Genomic DNA, 15201 nt, shown 5'->3' with positions numbered 1-15201 from the left:
GCTTTGTTTGTAAATTATGTGAGTGTTGTAGTGTGCCCTTGGCTATCCATAAATTAAAAAGATTTGCTTAATATAAGGAATTTGAAATGATTTATACTTTTACTTTTAACTAAGTATATTTGAGCAATTACATTTACTTTTGATACTTAAGTATATTTAAAACCAAATACTTTTAGACTTACTCAAGTAGTATTTTACTGTGTGACTTTCATTTTTACTTGAGTCATTTTCTGTTAAGGTATCTTTACTTTTACTCAAGTATGCTCACCCTCCACTCCCCACTCCCTCCCACTGGCATATGGTTTTCTACCACTGTTTGGTTCTCTTCTTTGTGTTGTATCCTGACTATACTGTCACTGTGCTGTGGAATGTTTCCCTCTGCTGGACAACACACACACACACACACACACACACACACACACACACACACACACACGCGAAAACGCTCATAAGAAAACATATATTTAATATTGACAAACTAAAATAACAAAAATACACACACTTTTGGATGTACATACACATACTCACCCAACGAAACAAACAAACACACACACTCACTTACCTCTCCTAATCTCTAGGCTATACCTCCCCTCTTTTCCACTTTCTTACACTTAAACCTATTTGTATGGTTTTGTAAATAGTTATTTTTTGTAATGAGAATGTGATTTTTACACAGACATCCCTGCTCTCCTTACATTAAGTTGTTATGGAGAAATGGGAACATTAATTGTATCACTTTATTACTGAAGACAAGAGTGTATGTAAAGGTCCTGGTCCACTCTAAATCAGGCCTGGATTGGACCTCTCCTCGTCCCAAACTGGCAGCCATTCTGCATCAAACCAGGTGCCCTCCCGGACCAAGGTTGGAGTCAACCAAAGATGACTCGTGGTTTTATGCTAACAATAGAATCCCCTCATGGTTTAGTTTCTCTTGTAATAGTTCACCTGCCAGCCCATATTGGGCCAGTAACCAAAATGTTGCTGGATCGAATCCCCGAGCTGACAAAGTAAAAATCTGTGGTTCTGCCCCTGAGCAAGGCAGTTAACCCACTCTTACCCGGGCAACGATGACATCGATTAAGGCAGCCCCCCCCCCCCCGTACCTCTCTGATTCAGAGGGGTTGGGTTGAATGCATTCAGCAGTACAGCTGACTAGGTATCCCCCTGTGAATGCATTCAGCAGTACAGCTGACTAGGTGTTCCCCTGTGAATGCATTCAGCAGTACAGCTGACTAGGTGTCCCCCTGTGAATGCATTCAGCAGTACAGCTGACTAGGTGTCCCCCTGTGAATGCATTCATCAGTACAGCTGACTAGGTGTCCCCCTGTGAATGCATTCAGCAGTACAGCTGACTAGGTGTCCCCCTGTGAATGCATTCAGCAGTACAGCTGACTAGGTGTCCCCCTGTGAATGCATTCAGCAGTACAGCTGACTAGGTGTCCCCCTGTGAATACATTCAGCAGTACAGCTGACTAGGTGTCCCCCTGTGAATACATTCAGCAGTACAGCTGACTAGGTGTCCCCCTGTGAATACATTCAGCAGTACAGCTGACTAGGTGTCCCCCTGTGAATGCATTCAGCAGTACAGCTGACTAGGGGTCCCCCTGTGAATGCATTCAGCAGTACAGCTGACTAGGTGTCCCCCTGTGAATACATCCAGCAGTACAGCTGACTAGGTGTCCCCCTGTGAATGCATTCAGCAGTACAGCTGACTAGGTGTCCCCCTGTGAATACATTCAGCAGTACAGCTGACTAGGTGTCCCCCTGTGAATGCATTCAGCAGTACAGCTGACTAGGTGTCCCCCTGTGAATGCATTCAGCAGTACAGCTGACTAGGTGTCCCCCTGTGAATGCATTCAGCAGTACAGCTGACTAGTTGTCCCCCTGTGAATAAATTCAGCAGTACAGCTGACTAGGTATCCCCCTGTGAATGCATTCAGCAGTACAGCTGACTAGGTGTCCCCCTGTGAATACATTCAGCAGTACAGCTGACTAAGTGTCCCCCTGTGAATACATTCAGCAGTACAGCTGACTAGGTGTCCCCCTGTGAATACATTCAGCAGTACAGCTGACTAGGTGTCCCCCTGTGAATACATTCAGCAGTACAGCTGACTAGGTGTCCCCCTGTGAATGCATTCAGCAGTACAGCTGACTAGGGGTCCCCCTGTGAATGCATTCAGCAGTACAGCTGACTAGGTGTCCCCCTGTGAATACATCCAGCAGTACAGCTGACTAGGTGTCCCCCTGTGAATGCATTCAGCAGTATAGCTGACTAGGTGTCCCCCTGTGAATACATTCAGCAGTACAGCTGACTAGGTGTCCCCCTGTGAATGCATTCAGCAGTACAGCTGACTAGGGGTCCCCCTGTGAATACATTCAGCAGTACAGCTGACTAGGTGTCCCCCTGTGAATGCATTCAGCAGTACAGCTGACTAGGTGTCCCCCTGTGAATACATTCAACAGTACAGCTGACTAGGTGTCCCCTGTGAATGCATTCAGCAGTACAGCTGACTAGGTGTCCCCCTGTGAATACATTCAGCAGTACAGCTGACTAGGTGTCCCCCTGTGAATGCATTCAGCAGTACAGCTGACTAGGTGTCCCCCTGTGAATACATTTAGCAGTACAGCTGACTAGGTGTCCCCCTGTGAATGCATTCAGCAGTACAGCTGACTAGCTGTCCCCTGTGAATACATTCAGCAGTACAGCTGACTAGGTGTCCCCCTGTGAATACATTCAGCAGTACAGCTGACTAGGTGTCCCCCTGTGAATGCATTCAGCAGTACAGCTGACTAGGTGTCCCCCTGTGAATGCATTCAGCAGTACAGCTGACTAGGTGTCCCCCTGTGAATGCATTCAGCAGTACAGCTGACTAGGTGTCCCCCTGTGAATGCATTCAGCAGTACAGCTGACTAGGTGTCCCCCTGTGAATACATTCAGCAGTACAGCTGACTAGGTGTCCTCCTTTCCCTATACACCAAAGTCAGTGAATTAGGACAAAGTGCACTGTATACTACTATCACAATCTTGAGGGGTCTGTTGCTTTTACATTTAAGTCATTTAGCAGACGCTTTTATCCAGAGCGACTTACAGAAGCAATTGTGGTTAAGTGCCTTGCTCAAGGGCACCTTGTCATCTCGGGGATTCGAACCAGTGACCTTTCAGTTACTGGCCCAGGGCTCTTAACTGCTAGGCCAAAACTGACAGCAGCTACAAAATACTACACAGATGGCTTGACTATGTTTGGGCCAGAATGTGTGTTCCTTGGTGCACATACAATACATCTGCAGTTTGATTTAGTTCTATTTTAAAATAATACGACGATAAATAATGCAGTAACAAAAGAAAAGTGTTCTGAGTTTTAACACTTCATTTCATCTTGTTACAACGTACCCTCTGTTTTGTAAAGATTTGTCTGATGAGAACAATAAATGGATATTGCAATAAAAAGGATGTTGAGTGTTTGCTCTTGCCTTTTATGAGGGCAGGACACATTCTGTTTTACTGTCATTGATTTTTATCCTTTGACCAATCACAATGCTGATTGTTGCTCAAACGTGGCCCAGGGTGTGGATCATAGCCAACAGGAATGTCTTATACTTTTTAATCACTGTTCTTGTTTTATTTTCTCTATTGGACATAATATGCACTTCTGCCTCAGCAACAATCTCTAAAGGTTTGAGAAGAACATAATCGTAGGGTTACTGCCACCTGCTGGTGAGGGATACGCATTACATTGTCTTACATTATTTGAGCATTTCTACAAACTTCAAAGTGTTTCCAATTGTATAAATTCTATGCATATCCTGGCTTCAGGGTCTGAGCTACAGGCAGTTTACTTTGGGCACATCATTCAGGCGGAAATTGAGAAAAAAGGGGCCTAGCCCTAAGACGTTTTAAAATATCCTTATTACCTCAGTACAGTGTTGTTAATTACTCCCAGTAATGTCTAAAAACTAGCAGACATGCAAGTTACTGAACAAGGAAACACTGTATTTTATGTTCTTAGCCTAACGATTCCACAAATGGTAAATATATGTTGGGAGAAAATGTAGAATATATGAATTATGTGCAAGCTAGCATTTGACAGTAATCGCAAAGACCCTACAAATTGTAATAGCAATGACTAGGCTTTATTGATTACGTCCGTTGACTATGCAGTGACAGTAGAAGGCCACAAGATGGCGACCTATATCAGATATTTCCACCGGTGCTATCACTGTATTATTCAGAGAGGCAACGTACCTGTGTTAATAATGCAAGGTAAGCACTTATCAGAGTGCATCACTGATTACGAGGTTGTCATTCCTGTTTCTTGTAGGTGATGTTCCAATATTCTAAGGTATTCCAATGACACAGTAGCATTGGCTCTCTTAGGCTCACCTCATTTACTACAAACTTAGATTTATATAGATATCTTAGAAAATAAACCTTTGACTCACAGTGATTCCAGAAGCTTCAAGACCTTTTAGAATTGCACCTGCAATTTCTAAACCTGGGTGAATTAATATAAAGAACCAAAGACTTCATGTAGAGAGGTTGAAAGACCCTATGGGGAGAAATGTTCCCCTCACAGCCGGACTCCATCTGCACTTCCTCTGGGGTTTATTCAGGATGATTTAAACCTGGACTGAGCGCTCTAAAGTGTGAACAATGTTCTGAATATCAGTTGAGAATGTAATTCCATGTGTATATTCTGTTATTGATTTTTCTTATTTCTAAACAATGCTAAATTCCTGACCCTTAGCATACATAGAAGTTGTAAAACAGGTCAGATTAATATTTTAATTTAATGTTTAATGTTACACATTCCGAATACAACCCCAGAACCATACTGCTCAACCAGGTGCAGTGACTTGAGGCAGCAGCAGATTCCCTTGTCAAAGAGGAAGTTATGTGCGATCAGATGAGTCGCTCCATTGAGGAAGTCACACATGTCACCATCATCATTAACTGAAGGAGGTGAGGCAGGCAGGATGAGTCATGATGGGGAAAGAGAGAGAGAGAGATGGTGTATAACACTACAGAGAGGAAGGGGAGAGAGTGACAGACCGTCCCGGATGTTCCGTGGTTGATAGATTAGGTGATAGGGGTATAGAGATGGAGGGAAGCTGATTGATGAGAGAAACCCAGGCAATGTTCTGTGACTTGTTCTTCAGGGCTCTCTCACTCTCTCTCTCTACACACACACACACACACACACACGCCAACTGAAGGTCAATATTGATTATAATTGTTCAGTTTGACATATCAACAGCCTTACACTCCCCATTCTCGATACAATGAAATAGAAATGATAAATGTAATCAATTCTGTACCTACATGTAAAATGCAGTGAGTGAGAAAGAAATTGGAAGAGTATCCTTATAGGCAGTGTGCAATGAATTTGTCTCCGGAACATGACTAGCAATTACATTTACCCTTGGTAAAGCATGCGCACGTAATCAGGCTATGTTTAAACTCCTATCCAGTGGAGGCACGAGGTTAATTCGTGTACATGGCTGAATCAGACATGCAGGAAGCTCAGGAATCATGTTTGTTCAGATACATGACAGTGTAGTGTCCACGGATAATGCTCATATTAAGTATTTCTACATTTACACCGCCACCCTTTACACTGCAGTGATAAACGGAGTACACTCACAGAGTACACCTCTACTCACCACCTGCCTTTCTCTCTCTCTCCCTCTATTGTTTTCTATATGTCTTTCTCTCTCACCATCCCCTCTCTCTCCCTCCCCTTCTCAAGCACAAGCACAAGGTACACACTTCCCCCCTCTCACTCGCGCATTATCTTTCCCGGAAATTGCATTTCCAGCACAGCTAGGGCCCATTATAAAGAGGGAGCGACATGCTGTAACCTTTTTATAAAGCTATTAGTGATGCACCTGCCCCTCCTCCTTCCCAGCATCCCTCTCCACCCGTTTCTCCCATCAGCCCCTCTGACCCCCCCCTCCCCCTTCCGAGCTTCCCTCCCTACCCCTTCCTCCCATCAGCCCCTCTGACCCCCCCTCCCCCTTCCGAGCTTCCCTCCCTACCCCTTCCTCCCATCAGCCCCTCTGACCCCCCCCCTCCCCCTTCCGAGCTTCCCTCCCTACCCCTTCCTCCCATCAGCCCCTCTGACCCCCCCCTTCCGAGCTTCCCTCCCTACCCCTTCCTCCCATCAGCCCACTCTGACCCCCCCCCCCCCCCCTCTCGTCCTTACAGTGTCAGTAATGTTATTAGCCTGTTTCTACACCCATTACCCTGATCTAACCAAACCCCTGGCCTGCAGCTGCTTAGGGAGCAGGGTACTGGGTGTACTGATAAAGTGGCTTTGGTGGAAAAGACGGGTAGAGAGAGCGAGACAGAGAGGCTCCCTGGCAATCGATGAATGTAAACAATGAACTGTCTATCTCTCCACCCCACCCCAAACGATTCCTAGATATCTAAACACAAACAGCCAGTGTAACACCAGAGCACGCATAAAACATCACACAAAGGCTCCTAGAGGCAGCAGCAGGCGTACCGCGTCTCAGTACACAGCATCAGCACAAGTACATACGGATCTCTGCTGTTGTTGTTGCACAGTCATGTGGCCAGTTACGAGAGCGATAAAAGGCAGGGCAGGGGAGAATGGAGAGCCATAGTGAGTGAAGAGGATGTTGAGACAAGCCAGACACACCGACCGACAGAGACCAAATCCAATTGCATGGGCTGGTTCCAAGAAGTGGGAACAGAGAGTGGGATTGAAACTGCGAAGCGAGGAAGAGGAGGAGGAAGGAAGGATAGTTTTCTGTAGCAGGCGGAGCTACAGTCAAGAGCCCAGCAGCCCTTGGAGACAGTGTCCCTGTTCTGTCCCACACCACCCTGGAGGGCATGATGCTGCACTCACTTCACCCCACTCACTGTCTGTGTGATGGAAACACAACAGTTTTACAATTCACATATTGACCCACCCATGGATGAGAATGAGCAGTAGCTGGAAGTAATGTGTGTATTCATCCTCCTCACATTTCCCCAGTGTCTCTGGAAGTTGGCTAAAAGGCTTGAGTCACTCTCAGCCAGTGAGGCACTCTGCTGTCCCTACCCCCCCACTCCTCCATCTCTCCCTCCTCTATCCCAGCCAGCGCTGACACCCAACCCCACAGCAGACGCCCTGCTGATCTATACCATGACATCATCAGCGTGAGCCACCATCAGAGCCTGTGGAAGAGACGGTGACCTAAGGGAATGAGTTGCCTCTCTCTGCCTGCTGTTAATCTGACTGATGGCAGGATCAGGACCTCATCACTTACACACACACACACACACACACACAGAGAGAGGGGGAGAGGGAAGGTAAGGTAATGGCCCATGAGCACATGCTGTCAGAGGAATCTTCTGGGTGTGATTAGTTATGTCCTAAAACTGAACATGCATCCACTAAGGACTAGAGATTGTTAAGGTGAAAGCCCACCACATTGGTACTATCAATGCAATACTCTTACAGAACAGGAAAGAGAAAAGGATACAGTCTTATGTATTTGGTGAAAAGCAAAAGTGTTTGATGGGATGACAGGTGGGAACAAAGGTGCCCTTGTGACTCTGCTTTACTGACGACAAACAGTGTCTGTTGTCTGAACTCTGAATGCAGGAGGAAGCATCGGAAGCATCAACCAACCAACCACAGACCCAGCTGGGGCTCTTCATAGGAACGTCCCTTGTCAGGCTACCAGCCAGTCAGGAAGTGAACTCAGGACAGAGGCCTGAGTTCCTTCCCTCCCTTTCTCTCTTCCTTGAAGTCATCTCTGATCCAATGCAGTTGGACCAGTGTAAACATGGATTGGTTGATATTTCCATGTCAAGAGACAGCAATGTGAGTCAATACCTCATGCAGTACCTCTAGCCGATCACGGACCAGACAGACTGTCAGGGTCTCTACGGGATCCACTTCCCATCTAGAGTCTGGGCATCTGGAACCAAGTAGTGGTGCTGGAAGCCTGGCCTGCAGTGGGCGCGGAGTGAGTCTGTCTCCCCAGGGGCTGGAGCTCAAGTCTGGCTGGGAGTAGTGGGGAGGCTCCTGTGGGGAGCCTGCTCCACAGTTGTAGTCAGAGCCAATGAGAGGAAGAGAGGAGGAGGTGAGCAGCAGCAGGCATCACACCTAATTCTCAACTGAACATTACACATCTTTGCACCTGTGTGTGTGTGTGTATGTCTTTCAATACAATTTCCTCTGTCATTTCAGCTGAGGGTAAATGTCAGGAAATACTCCAAGTAAGATGTTCCTGTAGGGGCCCTCTGAAGACATTTCAGGGGAATGGTAGATGGCCAATAGGCTGCCTTATCCCTCTTCAATCTAACCATCCTACATTTGACTATGTGATAGAGAAAACTGAAGTGTTGCTTTGAGTTCAGTCCTCTCTGCTGATTGTGTTCAGAGTGAATGGGCTTGACTTTGAGTTCCCCCCAGAGCAGGTGGCGCCACTGGCAATGAGGCAAAAGGGGCTTTGATTTCTAAGCCAGTAGCTCAGTGCATATTCAAACTAGCTCTTTTGTTTGTGTTGCTCCCAGTCCTGAGTCAGACAGACATGCAAGGAATACAAATCAGACCTTTGACAGGAGCAGTTAACCTGGCTCTAAATATAGCTGCCCTGGCCGGTTCTGGGAGAGACGGAGCACAGGGAAGAGAGGAGGAGAGGAGTGGAGAGGAGGAGACAGAGAGCAGCGTGGAGCTCTCTGTGGGGCTGCTGCTCGTTGCTCTCTTTCTCTTTCTCTCTTTCTCTCTCTTCTCTCCCTGAACTAGAATATGGAGGAAAGAGCAAGAGCAGAAACTACATGGAGAAATGACTGATGTGCTGTACTGATGTATCCAGCTCTGTGTGTGTGCAGGGACGTGCGCGTGCGTGAGTGAAAGAGAAAAATCGAGTGAAGGAGAGAGGAGGGAATGGGAAGCAGATTGACAAATGAAAGATAGGGAGAGTCTGTTTAATAAAGCAGCAATCTGGAGGGAGCGAGGGAGCGGGAGAGAAGGATAGAAGGAATGAGAAATGTGCTCATTCCAACAGGGATCTGAGGAGACTGCAAAGGAGGAAAGAGAGGGGAGAGGGGGAGAGTCAGACAGAACACAACAGGACGGGCGGGCAGTTAGAGGCATACAGGACTCCTGTTCAGTACTCCGCTGTGCTCGCCAGGCCATTTGGAACTGCACACACCACAATGCCATTGCCTATGCATATTTAGTCTCTTGGGTAGCAGATAAGAGAAGTGGAAATTCTCTTCACAAAAAAGGAAAAAAAAAATAGGCGTAGATTTGAAATAAAACGTTTACTTTTTGCCTTCCATTGTATAGGCAGATTTATTTGAGCCTCTGACAGTTTCACTTCAGAAATACTCATTTGTATTTTCTAATCAATTGTGACAAAATACACAATATCAATTGATTGACAGACTAAATCCATTGCTCTATTTTTTAATGGCAGATCTACAGGCCAATGGGGAGCTGTGAAATAGCCAGATGCATAGAGAGCAGGCTATCCATGGTGCAGGCCTGTGTTATCCCCCAGAGGATGAGGATGGTTTGGGGAGATTTGGTAAGCAGAGATCATAGAATTGAAGCTGTCTGTGTGTAAATGCCACACCTGGAAATCCCGTGAGATTGGATTAGAGTGGATACAACCCATCTCTGAGATGGCACTGTCACTCACCACATAGCCTACTGTGTTCCTCAGGCAACATGGAGTGGCCAATGCATGGGACTCTGCATGCACTAGCACGACATATGCACTCATTGCAATGATATACCCATCATAGCCTCATATGTTTTGTATGTTATCCGCTATTAAGAAATGATTGGGAGTCCCATAAGGCAGTGCACAATTGGCCCAGCGTCTTCTGGGTTTGGCCGGGATAGGCCGTCATTGTAAATAAGAATTTGTTCCTAACTGGCTTGCCTAGTTAAATAAAAGTTGAATAAAAAAATGTAACATTTGGTCTTTATTAAGATATATTTAAATATTCTTTATTAGTCCTATAATTTGATGTATATATTTTAAAGTATAGTGTACCCAGCATCTAGGTAACAATGTTCTGGCAGCCTTCATTTGATTTGGCCCCCATGTTTTCTGAGCAAACACTATTTTTATTTTTATTTCTTACATAGATTGTAAAATCACCAGGAAATCAGCTCAAAGTGATTTTAAATTAGGAAGTATTTTCCCAAGTATTCCAACGCATAAATTGAAAGGCATTTGTGATTGTATCCCACCCAAGGTAATCACGTTTTGAAATATATATATATATATTTTGTCAAATACTGTTTTATCTGTTTTTGATTCTTGCGGTCAATTTCCAGTGTATAAATTATGTATAACTATGTTCAGGCGCCCCGACCGACCATACGCTCAAGGAAAAAATGATGATCCCTGTTTTATAACCATGTTGTAGCGCAAGGGCGAGGTGGGGCATGAATTTATAACAGAAATGTCGATCAGTCTGCCCTGAATCTAAATTCAGGACCATCTGTAATTTTAAGTTACAGGTAATTAACGCATTCCACGGTCATGTTTAGGGCAAAACGGCTCAAAGAGGGAGGTCTCTTAGCAGCATGGCACTGGTGTAATTAGTGTCCCTGGTGTGCAGTTTCATAATTCGACAACTTTTTTGAAGGTTACATTAGAATAATTGTCCTGCATTTTTAGCACCATTGTTTAATGTGGTTATTAATACAATGAAGGCAGTTGGCTAATTACAATAAAATGCTAGGCATTAGACTTCACTGGATTATTATTATTAGGCTATTATGACACAATCACAGAAATCATCACCCGCTCTTTTTGGCACTTATAACCCTCATTATCTCGATCCGTAGGCTATGCATCGTGATGATGTGTGAGAGTGAATGTATTTTTCTCCCAATCTCGAGTCGCCTCCGCCGCGCCCCTTTGACCACGTTTGAATCTCAACAATGGGAGGTTCGAAGCGAGATAGAATCAGAGAGAGAGAGAGAGAGAGAGTGAGAGAGGCATAGAGAAAGAGAGACAGAGTGAGCGAGAGAGAGAGAAATGCAAGAGATAACGAAGGAAAAATGGTGTAAGCGTGTGGCTTCTGCCTCCCGGATCTTCTTCTTTTCTTTTTTTTTTTGAAAAAGGGAGAGGCATTGGGATGGAGTATCTAGAGAGCGGGAGAGAGAGAGAGTTGGAGGGGGCGTTTCTCCTGGCTATGATTATCAGATATTTCCAATACATTGTCAACATCGTGTCGTCTACTTGAGTAGGGGAAACTGACAGGACTAAAAACAATTGGTGAGTATATGACATCTGAATGTAATATTTGGTAATGCTTTATATTTCTCCTCTTGCTGACAAAATACCCCAGTGGCTTACAATCACGCAACCCACGAGGATTTATAGATTGGTTGAAATTATCATATTTTTAACCAAACATTCGTGATCAATTGAACTTCATTGATACAATAAGGAACAGTACTCTTAACTGGTTGCTATGTAGGCTACACGTGCAGGTAAATACTTGTTTGGCCATGGTAAAAGATAGCCCTCCATCATCAAGTGGGAAAAGCGCTGAGTGTTTGAAGCGCATCACAAAGCCAATGACTTCTCAAGCTATGTTATTCAATTTTACTTATCTGAAATGTAATTGTTTGATCTCAAATGCCCTTAACAGGACCGACTGTTTTTGTAAAGGCTAGTCTATGCATTCAGAGATAGACCTACGTGACTTGGTAGACTACCTTGTTCTAAATTCGTATTCCTCAATAGACAGCTCGAGATGTCACGAGCGACTTTATGAATGCATGTTGAGAGTGAGGCCCAGTGTATTGCCAATGATTTACTTTTACCATGTCTGTTTGTTTTTTACAGTAAATTCAAGTTATTGTTTGTAAATAGAAGTTGATATAGATACAACACGCAATAACCTAAACCTTTGGGAAAAAAGGTAGCCAACTAAAATTAGATATGAAATTATTTTGATCAATAAGCCTACAGCTTAAAGTGTTGCTTGTTTGTGATTTTTCTCTATTGGGCCCCTTTGTTTTTTAAAGGTTTGTCATTTGGTTTAAAATAATGCCACATATGAAACAGGACTATCCATATTGAAAATGTGTAGCAGATGGCAACCCAATGCACAATGCAACACACAGATGAATGATATTCATTCACCTAAAACGTAACAGTATATTTAGGCTTAAAGCTAGAATCCTTAATTGCTACATCATTTTTTTTAAATGTTAAATTAATGATATATACCCATTGCACAGGAGGCTGCTGAGGGGAGGATGGCTCATAATAATGGCCGGAACAGAGCGAATGGAATGGCATCAGACACATGGAAAACACTCATTCCGCTTCAGCCATGACCAAAAGTCTGTCCTCCCCAATTAAGGTGCCACCAGCCTCCTGTGACCCATTGATTCTCGAAGAATGTATGCCTCATGAGCTTCAACTATATTAGGGCCTACCCCATCAGAAACCAAAATATAAGCTTGTTTTACTCCATGTAAACAAACACCGTATACCGTATAGCAACAAAAACTATCATTTTGATATCCTGGATGGTCAGCCCTTGCATCCATAGCTCTGACTATGAATTTGAGAGTGGTAACATTTCCCCAGGCCCATCCCTCAACTTTTTACCAAAACTGAGGTGGGGTGACTGCTTTGTTTTTGTTTCAATTAGGTATTCAAGCTTTTAAAGATAGGTATTCACATATTTAAAGAAAGAAATGTAATTTTTGTCGCTACACGGTTAACGTCATTTCTTTAAAAAGAAGGTGATTGATGTGTCAGTCATATTCTTTCACAATCTTATTTAGAATTGAATGATAATCTTTATAAAACACTGTAACTATTTGCATTTGTCCTGCATACATTTTTTGGGTTGTGAATTGTTTATATCTCTTGATCACTATTTATAAGTATCTTGCATTTCAGTCTCTATGTTGTATATTTTAATGAACTTCTTTGAGGCAGGCAAGGTATTTTGTTTCAGTCAATCAATCAATTTTAGCCCATCAATACAACGTCCAAGGTTTATCCTATAGGTTTACCCGCTAGTGAGATACATAATTCAATAATGTGTGAATTATTACTCGAATGTCAGTCATATGAGCTTGGGACACATACTGCCTATAGACTGAATTGGATTGAATTAGTAGCATTTGCAGGGAACATTGTGAGTGTGCGTGTGGAGTGTGTGAGTGTGTGTGTCAGTCTCAGTGTGCAGTCAGTTTGCCCATAGGCACACCGGCCAGCATGAACTCCCTGAACTCAATCTTTGTCCATTAAATTCATATTGATCAAGGAGCAGAGAGAGACATAGAGTTCCGTCACATCTGTTTTTGGACTGGGCTTGAAGCTGTGAGTGTATCTCCTCTAAGGAAGGAGAATAGAGAGGAATAAAAGAAACCAAGGGAAAATAGAAAAGGAGAGGGAAATGGGCGTGTGTGTGTGTGTGTGTGTTTCTCTAAAAGCCAAACAAGCGGGACATCCATTTAGTAAACCAGCACAGACCTCTCCACTGGGAGCTGTCCTTGGTTCTGATCTGTGCTCCAACCCTCCTCCATCCCTTCCACCCCCCGATCTCCTCCCAACATCCCCCCCCCCCCCCCACCCCACCCTCTCCCACCCTGCTAATTGACAATCTTAGCCTTTCCATTTGGCAAGCAGTGTGTGTGTCTGTGTGTGTGTGTGTGGGGGAGGGGGGGGGGGGGTAGGAATATCCTCAGAGGGCCCTGAACATACTATGTTGGGAAAAGGCGAGAAAGGGATCAAATCTAATTTTATTGGTTGTATACACAGATTTGCAGATGTTATTGCAGGTGCAGCGAAATGCTTTAGTTTCTAGCTCCAACAATGCAGTAATACCTAGCAATAAATAAATAAAAACAATCATCCAGAAAAATGATTAAGAAATATCAGAACGTGCAATGTCAAAGACAGGAATATATACATATAGTGAGTGAGTGAGTGTGTGTGTGTGTGTGTGTGTGTGTGTGTGTGTGTATGTGTGTGTGTGTGTGTGTGTGTGTGTGTGTGTGTGTGTGTGTGTGTGTGTGTGTGTGTGTGTGTGTGTGTGTGTGTATGTGTGTGTGAGTGTGTATGTATGTATGTATGTATTATATATATATTACTGAACAAAAATATAAACGCAACATAAAACAATTTCAAAGGTTTTACAGTTCATATAAGGAAATCAGTCAATTGAAATAAATTCATAAGGCCCTAATCTATGGATTTCACATGACTGGGCAGGGGTGTAGCCATGGGTGGGCCTGGGAGGGCATAGTCTCACCCACTTGGGAGATAGGCCCACCCACAGGGGAGTCAGGCCCAGCCAATCAGAATGGGGTTTTCTCCACAAAAGGGCTTTATTACATATAGAAATACTCCTCAGTTTCATCAGCTGTCCGGGTGGCAGGTCTCAGATGATCCCACAGGGGAAGAAGCCGGATGTGGAGGTACTGGGCTGCCGTGGTTACACATGGTCTGCGGTTTTCAGGCCGGATGGACGTACTGCCAAATTCTCAAAAAGGACGTTGGAAGCGGTTTAGGGTAGAGAAAATAACATTACATTCTCTGGCAACAGCTCTGCTTGACCTTCCTGCAGTAAACATTATTAAAGTGACCAGTGTTCAATGACTATGTACATAGGGCATCGGTCTCTAAGGTGCAAGGTAGAACAGTGACTAAGGCTAGTGGTGATTATTTAACAGTATGATGGCCTGGAGATAGAAACTGTTTTTCTGTCTCTCGGTCACAGCTTAATTTAGTATTTTTCTTTGGTACTTTTTACCCCTTTTTCTCCCCAATTGGTAGTTGCAGTTTTGTCCCATCGCTGCAACTCCCGTACGGACACTGCAGAGGCGAAGGTCGAGAGCCATGCATCCTCCGAAACACGACCCTGCCAAGCCGTACTGCTTCTTGACACATTACTCGCTTAACCCGGAGGCCAGCCGCACCAACGTTTCAGAGGAAACACCGTCCAGCTGGCGACCGTTTCAGCGTGCATGCACCCGGCCCGCCTCAGGAGTCGCTAGAGTGCGATGGGACAAGGACATCCTGGCCGGCCAAACCCTCTCCTAACCAGGACGACGCTGGGCCAATCGTGCGCCACCTCATGGGTCTCACGGTTGCAGCCAGCTGGGACACAGCCCGGGATCGAACCCGGATCTGTATTGATGCCTTTAGCACTGCGATGCAGTGCCTTAGACTGCTGCTCCACTTGGG

The sequence above is a fragment of the Oncorhynchus kisutch genome, linkage group LG10 (genome assembly GCF_002021735.2).
Source record: "Oncorhynchus kisutch isolate 150728-3 linkage group LG10, Okis_V2, whole genome shotgun sequence".
In the NCBI taxonomy this organism is placed as follows: Eukaryota; Metazoa; Chordata; class Actinopteri; order Salmoniformes; family Salmonidae; genus Oncorhynchus; species Oncorhynchus kisutch.
The sequence above is the reverse complement of the archived record's forward strand: the minus strand, read 5'-3'. Positions refer to the sequence as shown.